We start from the raw sequence: 18,638 nt of genomic DNA on the forward strand, positions 1-18,638 counted from the left end.
TATTAAATATGGAGATCATATAGAATAGGAAAAGTCTCAAGCACTGAAAGGCCTAGGACTAAAATTCCAAATAATCTTCACAGGTTAGAGAACTCTCCTGCAATAGATTTCATATTGGGGGGAAAAAAATGTAAAGTTATACACATAGATTACACTACACAAATAGAGGATAGTGAATGACAGATCTGCGCTGCTGTAAAAGGTCTGAGGATTAAAGCGGAGCAGATCTGAGCACGTGCCAATAACATTGCCAAAGGCAAACCTACTGCCTAAGCGAAGGGCTGTCTGCAAGAGCAGGTGCAGCATCCACCGGAGCACATTTTCAGTCACAAGCACTGCCCCTCAAGAATAGTCTAGGCCATCCGGAAGAAGTCAAGAAAGCAGTAAGAATGACAGAATTCAAGAAAACATTGTTCATGAAAAGTTGAAGGGGCCATTTAATCTAAAGGAGAGAAATCTAAAAGGATATTTAACAGTTTTCAGGTGTACAAAGGGTAGTAGTAAGGAAGAGACTAAGCAATTCTTCATGGGCACTAGGGACAAAGTAAGAAGTTGCACACTGAAATACCAAGAAGGAAAATTTAAAGCCAGGCACTGGGAAAACTTTTGAACAACTATAACTGTCCACAAAACCAGCTCAGTCTCCATCACTGAGGTTTATCAAGGGAAAAAGTTAGTCAAACACCTATCAAAAAAGGCTTAGGCATAAATGACAGCTTCAGGTAAGGAGGGTAGCATCCTGAGTCCCTTCGTGCTTTATTTTCTGTGAAATTATAAGTTAGTTTTCTCCATATTTTTGGATATAAAAAATAATTACTAGAACAAAACACCAATGGATGTAGTAGATTCTCGATTTCTTCTGGTTGCATTTGAAGTTACAAGTCCTTCCTATGAAATACAGTGTCTTGCAACAGATGATTATTTGGCTTTATGCAGAAATTACTGACACTGACCTTATGTTTTTCTTCTGAAGGAGGTTAGACTACTAAGTTTCCAAGTGGTTTCTTCTGGCCTTAGCATTTGGGAAACTATAAAGAGACTAACTCAAATATACACTCAGTGTACTATCAAAGACACTACTGAATTTTTCTTTCACAATGTTGTACCACAATGCTATACATGAGGCCTTGAAAGGACAACAAGCAGTGGTCTCAAACTGAAATACAAGAAATTCCACTCAAACTTCAGAAGAAAACTCTTTTCCTCTGACAGTGGTCAAATACTGCAACACATTGCCCAGAGATGTTATGGAGCTTCCATCCTTGGAGATATTCAAAACCCTGAGCACCTGCTGTAGTTGGCTCTGCTTTGAGCAGGGATTTGGACTGCAGAGTCTCCAGAGGCCCCTTCTAACCTCAGCCTCCTGTGATTCTGTGAGATCCTGTGAATCCTAGATTGCAGCTACATTAAATGCATCTATTACAGATCAATCAAGCGAAAACTCCGAAACATTCAAGAATGAAAGCACATGAAGATAGTTTTCTCTCCTGTTGTGGCCCACATGGATTTTTTTTCTGCTCCATCCTAATTATTTTTGTTCCAACTTGGTGTTTTTTCTAATGAAAATTAGGCTGTTCTCTGATGTCAAGAGTGTGGGAAATGGATCTGGTGAAACCTATGTATGTATGTGATAAGCAGTGATGCAAAAAAGTATAAGACGGCTTGGTAAAAAAGTTGTGCTCATCATGGATCGTAAGTTATAAATGCCAATTTAGCACATTATTTTAGAATAGATAATATGAAATGACAAATGAGAAAAATAGAAGTTCGCAATGGAATATGCTTAAAAGTAAAATGGAAAAAACACTGGAAAACATGCGCTGTAAATAGAAAGATGGAGGATGGAGGCAAAACCAGAAGGAATAAGCTCCCACAACCCAGTGAGGGATGCTGTAAGGTTCTAGACCCTCACCACTGAAATCTGGAGTTTTGCCATATGCAATTCACATCTGGCAACTGATATAAACCCAACCATTCTGTGACTAAGAGTTCATCAGTAATGGGGTTTTTTTAAAGGCTCTCAAAGAAGGCTTTTCTTTATTCCCAAGACAGTGAAAGCAGGACTACCTAACTAACCCACTTCCCCATCAAGCCCATTTTTTCAGAATAAGAATCACCTCCTTTGATTTATCTAATCCCTCAGAAGAAACCACAGACATAGCACAAATAAGCTTTTCCTGTGATGCAAGAAAGTTAGATGCTTCTGAATGGGAGTGAGAATCATCAGTAAATATAGCAAGCACTGGGCTAATCACAGGTAATAGCAACAAAATGTCATGCTGTCCCCTCACTGAAACTGTGCACTAAAAGCTTGTGTGATCTGGATGCTCCCAGACTGAAACTATCTCTTGGACGTTGGCATTTATATCAACTATTTTGGAAACAGGAGACTCCTTGATTCAATTAAATGGTTGAAAAATGGAAGAAGTGATTATAATCTATGTTATAGATTAGAAGTTAAGTGTTTTCATTCAGGAAATAGAAACTCTGAATACAAGACCTTTTCCAACCTGCTGGTTCAAACTCAAAATTTCCATCTTCCACCAGCATGGCTTAACATTATTGTCTAAAAAGAAGGTTTGGATGGGAATCACTTTCCTGCAGAAGCTGTGTCATCATGCAATAAAGAATTCGTTGTTCTCATATATTAATAAATTTACTACTCAAATTTACTAACAAATTGAGAATGTAATTTCATTTCAAAATAAAAAATAAAGCAAAGTCTCTATTAAAGAGAATTCATCTGTGAATGGCAAATTGCCTCCCGGAGCAAATGCACTCATTATGCTCAAAGCAAGGATGAGATTTCCCACAGTTAAATAAAACTAGTAGGAAAAATAATTGTTTGATAAATCAGAGTAATTAAATTTTGCACATGTGAATGCTACTGCACCTCTGTCTGCAGTGCAACAAGGCCAGCCCTGTAGCACAGAAACAGCACATAAGGCTCAGCCCTTTACTCCCTGAAAAATCTATTACTGAAAGAAATGGCGCACCTTTTCCCTGTTAGCTCTTCATTAATGAGGAATGAGAAATCATGCTCCACAAAGCTACTGGGATCAGAGCAGCCAAAAACAGTGGTGATTCTATCTAGTTCTTGTTCAGCTTCTGCCAATATTCCATGGATCATTACCGTGTCTTCTAGCATTCTTAAAACATCTTATTTTAAAGAAATAAACTGTTTTCCTTTGGGAACCTGCCTGACAGGTCATTTGTTAGTTGGTCTGGCTTATATGTTAATTTTTTTATACAAGGTAAATACTTCTGTTTCTAGTTATGACCTTCCATAGGACAGATACTTTCTCATGAGACCTTTTAGCTTTATAGGCACTCCATTGCTCTGTATTAGCACTGAAAGAAAGCTTCTGTAATGATCCTTTAAAATTCTAAAAAGTAATTCTCGACCATTGAAAATATTGTGTGTTTAGGATATCTGAACAGAGTTATCCACGTGTAGGCACGCACACATATATCAGTTGTTCATCCGCCTGCTGTACTCAGCAGAAACCTAGCCAATGCAACACAGAGCATGAGTCAGCTCACCCTAACCTAGGGAACCAGCAGCTGCTAGGCTGAAGCACTCAGCTCTAGCGACTCCAGGCTTCATCTTTATTGACTCTAATAAGGGCTTTGATACAGAGGGCTGAATCCATTGCCCACACAGAGGGAGCCAGTGCCATTTGAAATGAGACACCATAACCTGCCTGTCCCACTGGCATTAGGTCTCCCAGACCCATCAGATGCCCTTGCACACTCTAGGGCACCTGAAATGGCAGCAGTTCCTGCGTGCGGGTGACTGAAGCAAGTGCCTCTAGCCCACAAACAGACTCCTGCAAGTAGACTCAACAACTTTAGGTATTTCAGTTGCCAGCTGAAACTCTGAAATTTAGGAACATGAACAGGAGCTATATCTGGAAAGGCCATGTTACTGCCACAGTGTATACAGCACTGGTAAGAAGCAGCTTATGGTGGTTTCCTACCTATATATTCAAGAGGAGACTAACAGGAAAAAAGCACAGCACAAGCTCATTCAAATATGTTCCTCAAGAGTACAAGAATGTGGTGCATACACTGCCTTTCAAACCAATCAAGCAGAAAGCACCAGTAATTGCTTTCAAAAGGGCTACAGGAGAGTGACCTTTGGGCTTAAGGGTCGTTTTAAGGCATAGTCATATGGTCAGATTTAGATGGTCATGAATTAACTCACTCCATGTTTCATATCACCTCAGGTTTGCAAGCCATCTAGATGCATTATCATAGGATAGTATTTGAGATAAAAATTCACACCTCTCAGCTGCTTCATGGAGGCCCAGTAGATGGCAAACTTGACTACACTCCAAGCCAGAGCTGGTCTGTGCTGCAGTATCTCAGAGCATGGATGGCATCAGCTAGTAATCTTTGATCATTTAGATGTATTCAGACACTTAGTGAAAAATTACAGTTTTGGTAAATTGAGACGTTAGGCAATGGAAGACCCATGATGCACTGAGGCAGTGTATCTGCACAGAAACACAGCTTCATCTTTTGACAGTCCATATTTGACAAAAAAGAGTTGCCTTTCACAAGAGAATCTAAGCAAAAAATAATTATTTTGCCAATAGCCTAATGCTCTATAAAAATCAGTTCCCTAAACCAATTTCCCTAAAAAAGTTCAGACAGTCTTATTACCCATATGAATTTAGTCTCATCTTAACTTCTCCACTACAGCATTTTTGTAGGAATTGACCATAATAAATGTGATTATGGATGGAGGTTTACACAGGTATAATTCCCAGTGTAACTAATCCATTAGGTGGTTAGCTATTCTATTAGATTAGATACCGCTAGATGACTGAGTAAGGTCTTTGAGCTTCTTCCCAACATGCCTCTTGTGTGTATGTGTCACGTCTAGCAAAAACTGTAGTGTCCACTGAGAGAAAGAAGACATGCAGCAGATGCTCGACTGCATTTCTTTTCCTGCCTGACTGCAGTGACTACTCTGAGCAGTAAACAATCCACTCAGTAAAATAAACTGCTGCAAATGTTCACTATTGTATCATTTGATTATTACTTTGCTCTTTCTCTTTCCCTAAACAGCTTTGTTCAAATTCCTGTACAAATCTATATACTCCTGAATTTTTATCAGCTACATCTCTTCTCTCCAGGCAGAGCCCACACTTCCTTTTTGCTTCAAGACTGTTTTCTCTCTCTTCCTAAACAGTTCTTGATGTCTATATGTAGGATTGTTTTACTGGTTTTGTAAGACACTTATTCTTGGAATTAGTTCTTGATTTTTGACTAAGGGATGACATGTTCTGTAAAGTATTCAGTCTCTAAATCAGGCAGTAAGAGAAAAAACTATGAAGTCTCTTATGTTCAGAATTGGAAGAGCAGCTGATATCAAAAAGCAAACAAAAAAAAAGGAGACTTTAAAACAATATGGTTCATGAGGACACTGCCTTTTAGGGTCAATGTCCAATTTATCTCAGTGCACATGCAGGGTGAGGACTGCAAAGTAAGACTAACAAGCATGGCAGAAACATACGCAGTAATTCACCATAATAACAAAGCATAGCACGATTATCAGGAATTTCAGATGCCTGTAGGCTTAACACAATTACACGGAAACAAATTGTTTGGTCTGCTTGGTTAGAAGTGCAAGAATGCTGGACCAATAAATAGAAAAGGATTGTTGCCACCTATATTCACAAATCATCCTTTTATGATGTGACAAATGTACAATTTGGCTTTCTTTTTTGGTTTGTACATTGAAATTGTATTCAGTGCCTACTCAAATAGGTCTCCATGTTCTGCAATGGGACATGTCACAGAAAACACAGGAAGCAGAGGCAGTGGGCTGCAGGGGTAGTGGAGTTAATGGATATAACCACAACACCTTCCACATTCTTGCTAAAAACTTTAATACAGCAATAGTTCTCAAGTAAGACTGGAAGGAAGGGAAACCTGTAATTAGTTGGAGTTTACTTTAAAAAAATTGTCTCTGCTTGGTGTTTCTTCCTGAGAAAAGACTAACATCAGCATCATCTTGTGAATAATTGGGTTTGGTCCTGTTCCTGGTTTTCAGCTATCTGGAGTACAGTTTAGGCTGCTGTTTATTTGACTTTCCTCCCGGAGGATTACTCTTCTGTAGGAGAATTAAGGCTAAGCAATGCTTACACAGACATTTCTTGCACTTCTGATAGCAGAGAACAAGACCCATTCTGAGTAAGCACTAATAATAGACAACACTGCAAGTAGCTGCTGGGGGCTCACATGCCTGAGAGACACAATACTAACGGCAAAGTCACTGCTGAAAGGAGCAGATAGATTGCATTTGCTATCACAGATCTCTAGTCTGTTTCAGTGATCATGCTGCTTAGGTAAAGTGGAACTTTGAGAGCAAAAGTCTAATTAAAATAAGTGGGCATTATATAACCATGCTTGGAAGGCAAATTTTCTGCAATATTCCTTAGTGACTAGGAGCTGCCTTTCTTTAAAGCTCAGCTCTAGCAATTTAATAGTTGGGAGATGATAAGAAAATAAATTAGATTTTGGTACACAGCAGTCAAATTAATTTCAGGGGTATATATAACTCTTAGCACTTAAGATCCATAACCACATCATGACCCATATCAACATTAAGGTCCCAATTTTTCAGGGAAGGTTGGATAGTACACATCACACAACTGCTTTTTAGAAGACATCATCATGCTGCAGAAATGTTCTCTATGCAAATGTCACGTTTCAGGGAATGTCTTAGGTCCACCAGGTTACCCATCCTGGTTAGGATTGCACTGGTGAGGATCCAACAACACATCTGGCCCAGGGAGAGGATTTACCCCTCAGTCCTTTTTGTTTGTTTATTTGTTTTAATTGGTTTGTCTCTGTTGCTTTCATGTTTTTCTTCCTCACCTCATTTACTTTATTGATCCTGACTTTCCTCCCATTTCTCTCTTTCCTGGTTACTTCTAGATTTGCACCAGGATGGGAACTCCCATGGGGAGCCCCACTTGGCCACTTTCTGCTGAGTAAAAGAGTCAAACGTGGCAAAGAGAAGATACACTTGGCAGAAGCAATGGGGAAAATTGCTGGGAGGGTCCATCTTGGGTGTCGCATGTTTGATGATAATCTGTCATGTTGCAGAGTCCAGGTAACAGCGCAGCCACTATGCACTGCCAGCACTTCTCTAAATTACGCCCATGAAGGAACCATGTAAGGTGCAAAGATACTTCAGCTCACTCACTATGTCTGAGCCTGGTTTGCCAGCACTGCTTTCTTAAGGGGTGCTGAACAGAATTCAGGTTGTCTCCAGCAAGGAGGAGCCTACTGCAATCAAGAAACACCTTATGGGGAAAAATATATCAGCCACTAAAAACAGCCTCAAATTAATTTCACTGGATGGGTGAATTCTGTCAAATTCTTTGAATTCTCATAAACTAGTTTCATCTATCCTTAATTTATGGATCTAGTTTTTAAAATGTAAACAACTTTCAAATAAGACTTTATTGCATTTGAATATCATTCTCGCCATATTCTGTACTTTCTTATGTCCCTTACAAATAATTTTGTGATGATTAACTCATGCATTATGTGGTGCCATGTGTAATGCTCCCTTGTGACAATAATTCAAATTGTATTTCCATAACATCTTCCTCTCTCTCACTCTTGTTTTGTTTTTACTAGAAGGAAACTAGAAGATCTATACCTTCACTCATATGAACAGAAACATTTTCAAGAAAATATTTCTGGTTCCTTTTGCCAACTGACCACCAGCTCACACAGACTAGGGCAATGGCTAAGTGAAAGTATCCATCTACTACAGCTTTGCTTCCCGTGGTTACAGAGCTCGCTTTCCCATCATTCTGGATTTCAAAAGAAAAAGAGAGATCTTGGAAGTAACTGATCATAGATAGAAGGGAAATAATTTGTCAGAACATGAATTATTCTTAACCTGAAAAAAGAAGCAGACGGATCCATTTAATTTTATCATTTGAGTAGAAGAAATAGGGCTAAAGCCATAAAGTCCTGTAATTCTGAGAGTGATATAAGAACACATATAACATGCACAGAAAACCTACAAGGGGAAATGTTGAAAAATCTAGGAGGGAAGAAAGTGACAGCAAAAGACATGCAATCAAGGGAGATTTGAGGCTTGTCTTGCATTTTAGTTGTCCTCAATCACATCAGTAGCAGCCTGTTACTGTTCACCAATTCCATATCCCAAACCTATCTATATAATGGTATAAAAATTTAGGAGAGGAAAATTCAACTATCAGTAGCAGGCACAGATTGAGAACTTTTTTTCCACAAAGTGTTCTATGTACAAGTGTCTCCTTACAAAGCAAAATGCAGAATGAGAACAGCAAGGTCTATGCAAATGCAGATGTGTGAGGTGAATAACTTTTTGGAGCTTATTCAGTCAGGGCTGGTACTAGGAAACTCTATCATCCTGTAACAAGAAATACAATCTAAAAGGATTTATTGAGTATTAAGTCCACCTCCTTGTGAGAGCAGGACTGTTCTCAAAATGTTCTGAGCAGCAGCTTCTAGCTTAGCTTTAAATGCATGAAACAATGGCTTTTCTATTCCTTTCCTTGAAATATATCCAAGCTTGGGATTCAGTATTCAGTGGCTTTTGCTGTTCTCCCCTTACAAATGTTATATATACAGTAGAAAACCACAATTTACATTAGCTGGGCATATACCAGAGTGTGCTCAATCAGTAAACATGCTTTCTTACCTGCATTTAGGGGCTATATGGATGCAGCCTCAATAGCTGCCAGATACTAGCATGGAAAAGGCCTTAGTCTTGTACATCACAACCTGATCACCTACTCTTTTATACTATTAATCCTACAGATACAGCACCTTGAGGAACACCTCCAGACAGACCCTTCCTCCTTGCTGTCAAGGTCATTTATGGACATTTGTAGATCTTCAACTACCCTTAGTCAGTAAGCTGAAAGACATTTCCTTTTCTTTTGTACTTCCTCATCTAATAATGTTTCCTTCTGAATTGCCTCCAGTTCACTGCACTGTTAATTAGCTTTTATGCATTACCAGAGATGGATGCATCTCAGCAGTGACTTAAGTGATAGTTTGTGTTTCAGTTTCCATTCATAAGACACTTCAACTTTTATTAGTTAATTTGTTTCCTCTTTGTAATACTTTAGCATTTACATAATATCTCTCATTCTAAAGTAAAAAAGGGCAGAGCAGCTGAAGAAGTAAAAGTCCAAGTACTACTATTTGTCTTTGCCTGAAATACTCAAGTTGGCCAGGACAGTATAACATTTTCTGAGTGTTTGTCAACACAGTGTTTTCTACATGTCATTTGGATTATTAAACAAGAGTAGCTGAGCCTTGCCTTAAATACCAATATAATGTGATTTTAGTTGTATAGTACTACTGTTTTAAGCCAAAGTTTCTCATTCACAGGTCACAGTCCTTTGACTCAAGTTCATACTGGAGTTCCAGCCTGTCCAGTACAGCAGCACAGAAGCAGCAGCGATACCCTGACCATTTGCCAGCCCAGGTGCATTGCCATTGCTGTTATCAAAAAGTTCCCAGGCACAGCAAATAAGATGATAAGCAGTACAGAACTACCAAGTAACCATTATGTGTGATGGAGCCCTGCTTTGCTAGAGATGGCTGAATACCTGCCTGCTGATGGGAAGTGATGAATGAATTCCTTGATTTGCTTTGGTCCTGTGCACAGCTTTTGCTTTACTTATTAACTTCTCTTTATCTCAACCCATGAGTTTTCTCACTTTTACCCTTCCAATTTTCTCCCCTATTCCAGTGAGGCGGGAGTGAGCAAGCAGCTATGTGGGGCTTAGTTGCCAGCTGGGGTTAAACCACAACAGTTTCACACACAAAAAAAGTCCCAAACCCTGTATCCACTACAATACCTATATAAGAGAGTCATGTATCACCGGCAAGGATTTCTTCAACAGACTGTAAACAGCACACAAGCTTTTCATGCGTATTTTAAGGACATATTTATAGCTCACATACACTTTCCACTTTTATTACCTAATTATTAGAGAGACGGTTTGCATTAGTAAACAGTTCATACAGTGTCTGAACCTCTTAGCATTACAAAGAACATGGCTATAAAGTTGTTCAGCTACATAATACCGGAATGTGTCTGACTTACACAAATGTTGAATCATTTAGAGGTGTAAAGCAGAGGTTTCCCAAACTGGTGGTCTACAGACTCCTGTCAGTGGTCTATAGCTGAAGGTTTATAGCTGTCTGGTTACATGGTGGTCATTCCCTACAGATAGTGGGGAGAGAAGAGATTAATGAAGAACAAACATTGACCAAGAAACTATTACTGCTATTGATAAAGTAAAATATTTTTTGTTGCTAAAGACTGTACCACTACAGTTTCTCCTAATAACTTTTGCATTTGATTATGATTTTGTCAAACATTGGTTATACAGAAGTTTTCTCTGATTGTTTTCTCTTTTTCAATTTCTGAGAAAAAGACTAAATAAGATGTTATTTGTAAGATATTTTTAATAGGCAAAACAGTTCACAGAATCTCAGAAACAGTTAAAAACAGAAGTGTCACATAGCTTAGGAAAAATCTTGCCGATGACCAAAATGCAAAAAGTGAGTGTAACAGGAATGGAAGCATGGAGAGGCAATGAAATAGGAGTACAACTTCAGAATCTGGAACAAAATCAGGAAAGCCAAAAGCATCTGAAGCTCAAATTATGGAGGCTAACACAAGGAGAGATTCTACACGTCCCTGAGCCTGCAAAAGGAAGCTCAGCAAAAATGTGGGGGTGTGGATGGGCAGAGAAGAACTAGTAGTGAACAGCACTGGAAAGGCTAAATGCCTTTTTTGCCTTCGCTTTCACAGGTAAAGTCTGCTCCTGGACCTCTGCCTGTAGTATAGTCTGCAAAGGAGAGGGGCAGCCAGCTACAGGCCAGGAGCTGCTGACAGCTGGAGATACTGAAATCTAAGGGGCTGGTTTGGATGTCCACAGAGGTGGTCAACAGGACTGTGAGACTACTGCCTATCACCTGTGAAAAACTGCAGTGATTAGAGGAGGTCCCTGATGACTAGAAAAAAAGGATAACAATGTCCGTTTCAGGGGAATGATGGCTACAACAGGTAGCCAAGCTACAATACGATTGATACACAGGGACCTTAATAAACACAAGGACTGGGACAGCACAAAACTCATGAAGTTCATCAGCGAACAGTGCAAAGTTCTGCCCCTGAGGAGGAATAGCCCCATGTTACAGTAGACTGTAGGAACCTGCTGGGTAAGTAGCAGCCCTGTGGGGAAGGACCCAGGAATGACTTATTACAACAAGTTGTAAAGAAGAGTTGTATTTCTATTTCCATTTCAAGTCACATGCCATCCTCTCATCTCTATGTCTAAATTACTCTGTTTCCCTCACTGTCCTGTCTCACATGACTAACACCTTTACTAGGATCAAGCTCTGCATGCCCTCATACCCCCCCACCACATGTGTTTCATCATCTCCAGCTCTTGCCTTCTGCATCCCAGGCCCCTGTTATGAACATGAAAACACAAGTCTAAGTACAGTCTTGGGTGCTGCTAAGGAGTCACACAGGAACAAGTTTCTGTTTCTCATATAATGTAGCTCCTACCCTGATGCCTTAGGGCAACCTTTTAGCTCCATGCCATATTTGAGGTAAAAAGCCAATCTCTATTAACTGAGGAGAGAAACACCTCAGACTACCTCATTGTCCCCAGAAGGTAAGAGCTTAAACACAAGCAGTGAGGCACGAAGTTACTGTAGTACAACTATTCTTTGGTTACTGCACATGTATGGACTATTACCCCCAACATCTTCAGAATAATACAGAATATTTTGATTTAAGGGGATTTAGCTTGTTCTTAAAGGTGATTTACCTCATTGTTAAAGGTGATTTACCATGTTCAAGCTAGGTTACCTTCCTCATGCATTAGATTAGGAACACAATTGCCATAGTACAGCTGGTGCATATAACTTGGTAAACAGGACATAAATGAAAAGCATTTGGCAGGACAGGTTTGGACCGCAGGTCCCTGAGGCCCATTCTGCATAGTGGATAGCAACTGGGAGGTCCTCAGTGTCTGCTGTTGGGCAGACTGGAATCACATTAGCATGGAAAACTGGGTCCCCCAGCACATCCTGGCAGTGGGGCTGCACAAATTGTAGGAGCTTTAAGCTATTTTGGGCAGAAGAGACACTCAACTTGGGCCCCAAGACATCTCAGAGGCCAACCCAACCACACAGCCATCAATCAGAAAGGAGAGTGGTACCAGTCTAGGAGAGTGGTACCAAAAAATTCATCCCATTCTGGCCTAAAAAGTGATTAGTTTCAGGATGGCCCCAAGAATGTTTTTTAAATTAAGAAAATGTTCAACATTTTTGTTTTGTCCTACTCTGGTTCAACATTTCATAATTTCAGTATAAACAGTCATAATTTCCATAAACATGAATTTGGCACATGATTACATATGTAGAAGACTTTTGGGCATGGTTTTCTTATAACTGTGACTTTAGCAATACCCCTTTATTTATCTGTCACTGTCTTCTCATCCTATTTAATGTCATTAGTGCTAATTCCCAGCCTAATAAACTCACAACAAAAGCCACAGGTAAAAAGGGTGCAAAACCAATGTATATTACTACAGAGAAAATAGATCTGCAAATTGCTGGTATCACAAAAACACATTTCAAATTACTACTTTTTTTTTTTTTTTTTAAACCAGTGCTGGCTAAAATCAAGTTCAGGAATATATTCAAAATAGTTATTTATTAAAACATAAAAAACCTTTTCAATAGCAAAAATAGAGACTCAATTGCTCAAAGATCATGAGCAATTTCAAACTTTCTCAGGTCTAATAAAAATCTGCTCTAACTGTATTAGTTATCCAAGTATTGCAACTGCAGGATATAAAAGATTCATGTCAGTAGAGATTTAAGCTCACAAAAGTAGAACGATATTTAATGGTTAGTGAACTGCATTGGAATATTCCTTAAAGCAATTTCTCTTCTTCTATGTCTACGTTACAATGCATTTTATTTCACCCAACCCACGTGAAAACCACAAATTCTTAAACTGGTTAGGGGTTTACTGCTGCCCCAAAATTCAAGTAAACTTGTGGGTGTCCACATCTAGGCCTGTGCTTCACAGAGCAAAATAGTTTCAGAAAAACAAGACATTTTGAGAATTACTAGTTTTATCCTAAGCTTATAAGCAATATTAAAAAAGAATAACTCTAACAAAACCAGTAAATTCAGTAGGAAACATCTTTCAAGAAATGTAATTTTGAATACTGAAATACACTGTAGTGAGATGCAAACTTGCATGAAAAATACACTGCAGTTCTTGCTAATGTCTCTGTTTTGGTTTTCACCTAGTGAGACACCAATGAACAAGGAAACAATAATTATATTGGCTTCCTATATTTCTGTTCTCTCAATAGTTTTTCCTCTCAAACATGTAATGCCACAGCTGCATTCTCTGAATATTTTCAGCTTGATTATAGAGCTCCTGCAACGTGTTTTATTCTGTTTGTGCCAGACAATAACCCAAAAGAACAAAAACAGGCTAAAGCTTGGAAAGATGCTATGAGCATAGTTTCCTAGCCACTGCACATAATCTGAATTCATAGTGCTATCTATGAAATCTCCTGCTAATCTAATGCTTGGGAAAGTACAAAAAGCTTGATTTAACCATCAGTCTTTTGTCTGAGTTTACCACAAACTTTCTATTTCATCTTGTTACCTTGATGTCCACAGGAAAAGTTGTATTCAGTTGCCCCCTACCCATTTTTTAGGCTGTTCAGACTGTGCTGAAGCTCTTGCCTAACATACAGCAGGGTCAGGTAGGTCAAACCTTGCAAAATTCGGGTTTTCTGACAGGTTTGATGGACAACATTATTCCTTTCAGACCAAACAATTCTGTCTTCCCTAGACTGTGGATTTCCTTTCTATCATCACTATGTTTTTCACATTTATCACACTTACCCATGTACATTTTCACTTAAGCATACTTTCCTGGGCAACCAGTACATGTCCTGTTTCAACCTCACTCTACCTTTATCCCTATTCCATGTTGTCAGCACCTGCTTGTTGGGATTACTGCTCCCACTGTAATCCCAAACCTGTTTTGGTGCACACAGCTTCTCCCTTCTGCCACCTCCAAAACCCCTGCATGTTCCTGTGCTACTTTATGCTGCCACGAGAATTTGTGCAGCCCCACACCAAACCAAATCATGTCAGGGAACTGGTGCAGATTAAAGCTCACCAAGTGAAAAAGCAGCAAGCCTCTTTCTGCAGCAGTGCCACGTTATGCCATCTTCAAGTACTTGTATTACTATAGGATCAGTATTAAGAACTCTAGCTTCAGAAAGTCTGATCAGCCCTGAAGTATGAACAATTAATATTCTAAATATCCCTTAACATACCGATCTTCTTCGAGATCATATTGTCTGAAGCAGGAAAGCTTAATCCTTCCCAGCTTCAGCTTATCTGCCTGCAGTCCAACATTTGACTCCCAGGATGTGTCTGGGAACCCTCACAGCTTGTTAGCTAAGAGCTAGCGACCTCTTCTCTGAGCTTTCTCCAAAGAGACGTGTGACATGTCCAAGACCTGGGATCCCTGCTTCAGCTTAACATGAAACACCTCAGGAGCTTCTCCCATGGGTTGTCAAACTGATCAACGTGTTTTACTTTCCTATGTAACCCTTATACTATTTGTTCATTTTCTGTGAGATGCAATTTTTAAACATAGTTGAGACAGAGAGACATCACAGGCCATTTTATTTTTTGGAGACAGCTGTGGATGGACAGAAGAGAGACATATATTGTGATGTTTCTATGGACTTTATTTTTGTTCTTCAACATTTTAGTCTCCTGGTTTAAATAGATAGGTAATTCAAATATGGAGAGTCTGTTGTCTCACAGAAAAAACATGATCATCATCACTCTAAATTTTTATTCTGCTCACATGTAGTGATCCATACCAGGCCTTACACTTTGGAAGGTTTGCACATCAAAAAGTTAATTAACAGATATAGTCCATTTCCATATGTCTTCCTCTAAAGGTTAGTGCAACAACATTTCCTGAATACCCTTTAACAATTTAATGGCAGCCTGGCAGTGGTTTCATGACAAATAAATTTAAGTGACATACAGATTGCAGTGGCAGAATACAAAGTACAATGAAGCAATGTACGCCTTATGGAGATGTGGCATGAAAAACATTGACCTGTGGTCCTAAGTAATTTTCATAAGACAAAAGCTTTCTTGGTAATAAAAACAAATCAGTCAATGTTCTGAAAGACTAATATAATAAACCATCAGGGAAGCTATTCAGCTGTGTTAACTCCATTTAGCGAAACAGGAGTCATTATTATTCCACCTTTGTACTTAAAGTTTGGTGATAACATTAGCTGCACTGTGACAAAGTAGCCTTCTTGATTAATGGGAGATACCTCCAGAAATGGCAGTGGGACTCAACTTAGAAACATATGCTACCTTGCTGGTCGCATTGAACAAAGCCATCCTGACATTAGGAACACAGGGCTGGACATAAATGGCAGGACAGAATATTAATTGCAGAGAATCTGAAGATAGTGCAGTGGCCCTGCATGAAATATTGCCAACTCAGAGATTGTTTATATTGAAAAGTGACTAGAACATGAGGTGGATGAAAGAGAGGTCAGGAGTGCAAATATTTTGCATAGGAAGGGAAAAAAAAGGAAAAGAAAAAAAGTACCTTCAGTCCATAAATCCCAAACTGATTCTCAACAAATGGATACTATACTGCTTTGCAAGAAAAGCAAAGTTGTGCCTCATAATATCTTTTGCAAAGTAAAGAAGTTCTGTTGCTATAGGCACTGAGACTGGGAGAAATTACATGATTTACAAGAAATTTGTGGTGCAGGTAGAAAAGGATCACAGACTATGACTACAAACTGTGTTTTGTAACTGTAAGCTCATCCTTCCACACATACTCAACAGTCACCATTTCCTGAGGAGCTGAAATGTCATAATGATTCTTTTCTTTTTCAGTCCCACTCTCATTTGCAAGTATTTTTGCCATTTTGGTTTCTAAATGAGACAGTACGTAGAAATATCAAGATACCAGGGGAGATGTCATTGAAGTATTTCTGAGCTGAACTGGAAATAACCTGCTGGAAGTTTTTCAAGAAACTCAGAAGACCTCCTATTTAACCACTCCTTTCCTTATCCTGCAGTGATTTTTGGAGACCTAATCTATACCACAAGCAACTCCACTAAACCCAGCCAGGATTTTGTCCAATTGCACAAGGTCCAGTCAAACAAGCGCAAAAGCCAAACAAAGGCTGTCAGTTAGGACTGTGTGGAATATACCATAGAAAGTTATGAGCCATTTGCTCGAGAGGGGATAAATGGACATGCAGAGCAGAATAGAAGGGTAAAGAAAAGAAGGTAAATGAAAGGAGCAGATAATACAGACAGAGCTGAAAAAGCATCACAGATAAAGATATGCAACGTCTCTGCATGACTAGCAAAATATAAGGTAGCCAGAGTATGAAAGGGCTGCATAAAAGAAAAGTGTTTGAAAGTTCTGCACAAATTCAGAAGAGTTGTTCCTGCTGATGCAACATGAGCAGCTAATTATGATGGACATAATACTTTGCGATCCCACTTGAATTCAAGTCTACCAGGCACTGCACAAGCAAATTGGTAGACAATTTCATGCCCTATCAGCTTAAGATATGAAATGATAAGGGTAGACAATGAAACCGAACTGAGAAAAAAATTAGTCAATGCCCCTGTTACTAGATCTGTGTGTAAAACTAGATTATGAATCAGTCTACCAAGAACAGCAGCAGGTACCACATCAAAATATATCATGGTAAGAAAATCAAGGACTTCACCCCCATAGAAGACAAAGCACTCAAGCATCCTGGACTGTGGGAAAATAATCCTGCCTCAGCAAAGATGAAAAAAATTACTATTCATCTTTTACTGATAGTAATATTTCAGTGTGACTCTTCCTTAAAATCTTAGTGGCTTTTCAAGGGAAATTTTAAATACTCTAGTATTTTTTTTCACATCCACGTCTTAAAAAATAAAATGAAATTTCCAGTGCAAAATTGAATTTACCTAATCTAGATAACAATTGCAGTTTCAAATCCCAAGCAAGAATGAATGTCAAAAATCGCTCTATGATTGCAAAAGAAGTTTGCTTTAAAATTTGTCACTCATGTTAGTTATTATAGCATTTTATATACTTAGGTCAGTTAGTACCATTTGGATAGATTTAAGTGATCCTGTGCTTGTTTATAGTCATTAATCAACCCTTCATGAAACATGGATGTTATTTACAAGCTTATGATCATTTAACCTTCAAAGGGACTTTCAAAGGGACTCTCAGGATTTACAACAATAACATATCAGCCTTATTTTGTGCAGTTGATATACAATTTTAAAAAAAAAATCATTTTGTCTAACCTTTGTAAGAGCCTAGTAGAATGTTTTTGTCTCTTACCATCACCCTTAGAACAGCTCCTGTTACAGACTCAAACACAAATACCACAGTAACATGGCAGAGAAACAGCACAGTAATGTCCATCATTCCTCAGTCTACATCCCGTGCTGCATCTTTCATATGGGTTCATCGCAGAAGCTCTCCTTAAGAAAGAGGAACTGCAATGACATTATTTTATTTCTTGGATGCTGATTGGTTGGGTTGCCCAAAATTATGGTAGCCTGTATAAACTCCCTGTGGGCTGGCGGTTGTGACTTCTCCTGCTAAGGTCACCCTGTTCCTCCTGCAGAAGCAGAAACAGCAAGCCTGGTTCTACAGGACTCATTCTCTCACTGTGCAACATCTTCTCACATATCTTTTCCGCTTATCCCTTTCTTCCCCATGGCAGGAGTGATCTCAAGCTCCGTCTTTGGGGTGGCAAAATTCAGTTTTGCTTACAGTGCTGAGAAACCTTGTATCAGCTTCATTTAAAAAGATTGCACTGTACCTTTCTCCAAAGGGAGCAAAGAAAGTGTGTGATCAGACACACTCTTTCTCTATTCTCTAAAATAAAAAAAAAAAAAGAAACATTAAGTAGATCTCCTATTTTGGCACTGTCATAATAACTTAGGGAAAATGTACAGACAAACTGAATGTAGACTCACAGTGAATCACTTTACTCTGGAAGGATTTATTCTTTCTTGATACTAGCTGAATTTGTCTTGAATGGAAAGAGAGGCAAAAAGATCTCATAAAGTCAGATAATCAAAAATAAGCTTAGCAAGATACAGCAGATGAATGCTTGTCTTGCTCTTTTATTGATTTAGCTTTAACTTCTGCACAAAGACCTCTGCAAAACCTCAGAAAATTCAGGCCAGGGTGGTATAGCAGTTGACCCCATTAAGGGAGTATGAGGATTGTAATGTGTTGAAAAGTCTCGATTCCCAAGTCTTAATTCCCCAGTCTCCCAGATGATTTGCAGATAGGGAGAGGAGTAGTGGGACATCCTCTCTCCAGGCATTAGCTGCTCCTAGAAGGTAAATCACAGGACTATGGCCCCAGTCGCAGTCACAGTCACTCTGCAGAAGTGACTTCTACTGCTTCTCCAAAAACACTTCTCCAAAAACTCTCTCTTTGTCACAACATAACTTTTGGTAAG

The 18,638-nt window shown here is 39.0% G+C and overlaps 1 protein-coding gene across 3 annotated transcripts in view; it reads right to left on the reverse strand.

The window, feature by feature from the left end:
- The window catches only part of LOC104640386 (protein TUNAR), a 165,018-nt gene that overhangs the window by 53,240 nt on the left and 93,140 nt on the right, over positions 1–18,638 (reverse strand). For all 3 annotated transcript variants that reach the window (XR_012835579.1, XM_075753622.1, XM_075753619.1), the window contains exon 2: positions 10,139–10,258. The gene's annotated coding sequence lies outside the window, so the exon portion shown is untranslated. The remainder of the gene's footprint in view (positions 1–10,138; positions 10,259–18,638) is intronic.

Source organism: Balearica regulorum, chromosome 5 (assembly GCF_011004875.1).
Source record: "Balearica regulorum gibbericeps isolate bBalReg1 chromosome 5, bBalReg1.pri, whole genome shotgun sequence".
In the NCBI taxonomy this organism is placed as follows: domain Eukaryota; kingdom Metazoa; phylum Chordata; class Aves; order Gruiformes; family Gruidae; genus Balearica; species Balearica regulorum.